Source organism: Hylobates moloch, unplaced genomic scaffold (genome assembly GCF_009828535.3).
Source record: "Hylobates moloch isolate HMO894 unplaced genomic scaffold, HMol_V3 SCAFFOLD_313, whole genome shotgun sequence".
NCBI classification, from domain to species: domain Eukaryota; kingdom Metazoa; phylum Chordata; class Mammalia; order Primates; family Hylobatidae; genus Hylobates; species Hylobates moloch.
In genome coordinates, this window is record NW_026652588.1 from 4,726 (window position 1) to 9,397 (window position 4,672).

Genomic DNA, 4,672 nt, shown 5'->3' on the forward strand with positions numbered 1-4,672 from the left:
CAGATATGCCCAGAAATTGTGTTTTACCAACTATGTGTGTCTCTTAATCCAATCAAGTAGATGTCTAAAATTAACCATCAGAATATTTATGCCCGATTCATGGCTGAAATTTCAGGACAAAAGCCATGAAATCTCTATTTGTATTTGTATATCTATTAATGTATGTTATGTATATGTGATATTTTCTTAATTCCAGATAGCATTGCAAAATTCATTTATAAAATCCTCTAAAAGTGCTCTATTCTAACTTGGCTTGGAAAAAAATAAGCATTTATAAATAAATATTCACCAAACCCTAGAAATATAGGAAATGATCAAATGTTTTTTAAGTTAACACGATTTGGATAAAACTTAGTTAAATAAGATTAATGTAATATTTTTGGTGTAATAAAACAACTATGTCTTCAAAGTTATCACTATTGAATATAAAACAAACATAAATTCCTATTCTGCTTGAGTTCTAGTCAAATAAGCTAATATTATACTTACTAGAAATGTAAAATCTTAAAGCTTATAGATTTGATTCTAATTAATTTGTCATTCTTTTGAAAAAAGTTATTTTTTTATGGTGAAAGGATACACATATATTTAGAGTTAGCCAGCTGGACTCAGTTTAGATGATCCCAATTTTGTTGCGACATCCAAAACATCATAATCAGGAGCCAGTCGAACATATGCCTTCTTCTCTTTATCAGGACGAATCTGGGTGGTGACCTTGGCCACATCAGTGTCATAGCGCTTCTTCACAGCCTGTTTGATCTGGTGCTTCTGGCTTTAACATCCACAATGAACACAAGCGTGTTGTTTTCTTCTATCTTCTTCTGGCTGACTCAGCGGTCAGCGGAAACTTGATGACAGCACAGTGGTCAAGCTTGTTTCTCCTGGGGGTGCTCTTCCGAGGATATTTGGGCTGCCTCCGGAGTCGCAGTGTCTTGGGCTGCCTGAAGGTGAGTGACATGCGGATCTTCTTTTTTGCGTGTGGCTGTGGACACCTTTCAACACTGCCTTCGTGGCCTTTAAAGCCTTCGTTTTGGCTTCAGCTTTAGGAGGGGCAGGAGCTTCCTTCGCTTTCCGTGCCATCTTGTGAAAAGCGAAAAGCATTATTTCAAAAATAAATTGTTTACAGTAAATCTGCCTAATAGTAGTTTCCAAAGTACTTTTGGTAATTTTTAACCTTAAAGTTAAGCTAAGTAAAAGATTTGCCTTAAATATCTAGATGATTTATAAATAAGATACAATACTAAAACATTAATTACTGAACATAAATAATTCAAGTTTATATACTTTTGGCTTCCTATTTTTACAGAGAGACTAAAGATATTTTGGCCCATTAATAAACGTCTTTTTTTCTGCCACACTGAGAAATTATATTATGAGGAAACACATCCCTCTAGATGTTGGGAGATGGTATATTCATACATTTTCTAACCTACTATAGAATGCTAATATATGACAGTTTATAACTGTCTACTTCCTAGTTTTCTCTGGAAAATAAAAGATTAGTAAGTATTAAAATTATAATCAATATATGTAAATAAAACTACTAGAAATAATAGAATAACTAAAAACAACTCTATGCAAAGCATGCAAGAAAAGTAGGGCATGTTTCGCAAGTAAAGTAGGTTGTATTTTTTATGAGGAAAATGATAATAAGATACAAATAAAAAGAGATACCTAACCTTCCCTGTGTTATATTTGTATGGGTAAAATGTTATGTTTTCAGAAATTATATAAAATTCCTGGAAATGTGTCAATGTCCTCCTTACCCACGCTATGTGCCAGTATAGAGTAATGAGTGATAATTCCAATTATTATTTTAAATTTTGTGCCGGGCACACTGGCTCGTGCCTGTAATCTCAGCACTTTGGGAGGCTGAGGCGGGTGGATCACAAGGTCAGGAGATCCAGACCATCCTGGCTAACCCGGTGAATCCCCGTCTCTATTAAAAATAAAAAAATTAGCCAGGCGTGGTGGCAGGCACCTGTAGTCCCAGCTACTTGGGAGGCCGAGGCAGGAGAATGGCGTGAACCTGGAAGACAGAGTTTGCAGTGAGCCAAGATCGCACCACTGCACTCCAGCCTGGGTGACAGAGCAAGACTCTGTCTCTAAATAAATAAATAAATGTTGTATGCCACAGAAAAAATCAAATATCCTTGTCAGTTGTAGTATAATGAACTCTCATCAGATCTTTCATTACAGCCATTTCATACTCTTTGTCATTTAGATATTATTTCTCCCTGATGCTTTCCTGAAAGCTCCTGCAATCAGCTACAGGTCAGAATGTTCGTCTCCAACACAAGACTCCCTCTGAGACTCACGGAAAAGACTATGACAGGTACTCTGGTTATAGGCTTCTGATGATATTGCTTAAATAACTTTAAGACCATACACTTGACTCAGTGAAGATCTCCAGAAGTCTGGTTGAGAAGTTGATGGGTTCATGACGCTGCTAACCCAAGATCCAACAAGACTGGAATTGATTACATGGCATTGAATGAACTCATGAAAATTGATTACAATTTCATAGCTTTTTGGAGCATTGCTGGTTCTTTAATGTTCTAGTTTCTGGATTTAAGAAGTCTCTTTCTCTTAATCTAACTAACTTACAACAATTTAGTAGATTATACTTTTGTAAACAGAAATGAAGCATTTATCTTTTTTCCCTGCCTGATTTTTCCAGAATTTTGAAATCCTTACTGAATACTCTTATTTTCACGATGATATAGTTGTTAGCAGAAGTCCAATAAGAATCTATTCGCCTTATAACAGGACATAATTGGAAATTTTGGTTATGTTATCAAGGTTTTTACTGGAATATCATATTTAGGAAGTGTACCTAAGATCAGTTATGACCAGCAATTTTAAGGAAGTAAGGTTGACTTTTATGGAGACAATGCTTACAAAGCACTGTGAAAATGGGAAAGTTCTTCCTCAAAGATTATAAAGTCACAGCTATCCACTATTTTTGTGTGTGTGTGTGTGTGTGTGTGTGTGTGTGTGTGTGTATTCCAAATCACTTGTCCTAGCTTGCTCCAGCATGCCTGGACAGAACTAGACAAGCCCCAGCCCATAGTGCATGCCATTCCTTATTTGGAGATGCTTCCTTAACTATCCCTGGGCAACTTCCTTTTCTTTCTTTGTTCTATTCCCCTTACCTAATTAAGAAAGTTTTAAACTAACAGCCAATCAGGTAAAGTGTAAAATGTGAGGTCCTATTTCAGCCAATGGAAACTGGACACAGCAATAGGGTAGACACATCAGGTTATAAGTAACTCTGTCTCCTTTTTTTGGTGTGCTGTTGTGGCTGGACAGCTATTGAGTAGCACCCTTTATGCAGAAAGTAAAGCTCGCCTTGCTAAGAGATCATTTGTTCCCACGTTAATTTTCTTTTTTTTTTTTTTTTTTTGGAACACCAAAAACTTCATTCCCAACAGCACTCTGAGAAAAGCCAGCCTGATACCTAGATTACAGGGTTCACAGCCTTACAGGTTAGTAAAGAAGGTCATTTCCTGGTAGGCCCAGGAAATTAGGGATATTTTGGGGGCTTCGAGAGGAGAGGAATTCACACAAAGCTATGAGGACTGCAGCTAAAATCTGATAGTATGTTCTTAGCTTGGCTTTTAGCCTGAATTAGACCTTTAAAAGTCAAATCTGAGATTCTGTATGAAAACTTCCAGCAAAGAAACTTGAAAGCACCTATGTGGTCATCTCCTGTTCTTGCTGCACTTATGTAAATAATCAAGCAAAATCTAACAAACTAGACTTATTTTTAAAACAAGAATAGTCTTACTTTATGATCAAAAATGATGGTTACTACAGAGAGAAATTTTATGTTTCAATGGAAAACTACAACATGGCGGGGCATGGGAGCACATGCTTATAATTCCAGCACTTTGGGAGGCCAGGAGTTCAAGACCAGCCTGGGCAACATGGTGAAACTCCATCTCTACCAAAAATACAAAACTTAGATGGGCATGATGGCATGTGTCTGTAGTCCCAGCTAATCAGGAGGCTGAGGAGGGAGGATTGTTTACACCCAGAGGGTAGAGGTTGCAGTGAGCTGTGATTGCACCTTTGCACTCCAGCCTGGGCGACAGAGCCAGACCCTGTCTCAAAAAACATTTTTTTAAAGGAAAACTATAGGTATTGTGGATATCAGATTCTAGTCTTGTTTCTTGTTTGGGGGCTATTTTTACCTCTTTATAAACTGGGTCCTGCCATCTGATGAATTTTGTCCCACAATGATACTTGTGGAATAAGAAGCCAAGTATTGTCTCTCCTACTAATATATCTATTGTCAGTTAATTTGAAGGTCTCCAACCCTGGAACAAAGTTAGAAGAGGAAGGTATTGCTCCCCATAATGCATAACCAAATTGTGATACATTCATGCACTGGAATACTATTTAGCCATAGAAAGGAACAAGCTATTAACTCACACAAAGACATGAGTGAATCCTGCATGCACACTGCTAAGTGGAAGAAGACAGTCTGAGGAGAATACACACAGTGTGACCTCATTTAATGAGACACTGGAGAAGGCAAACTACAAAGTTGGGAAGCCATTGGCTCCATGGGGTGGAGGTTTAAAGCATTCCATATGATACTTTAATAGTGGGATATCTGCCACAATGCATTTGTCTAAATACGCAGAATTTCATGGCCAAATGGGTA

The 4,672-nt window shown here is 37.4% G+C and overlaps 1 pseudogene; it reads right to left on the reverse strand.

Moving 5' to 3' along the window:
* Positions 1-564: 564 nt before the first annotated feature.
* Positions 565-1,062, reverse strand: LOC116464235 (large ribosomal subunit protein uL23-like; annotated as a pseudogene).
* Between the last annotated feature and the right edge of the window lie 3,610 nt (positions 1,063-4,672).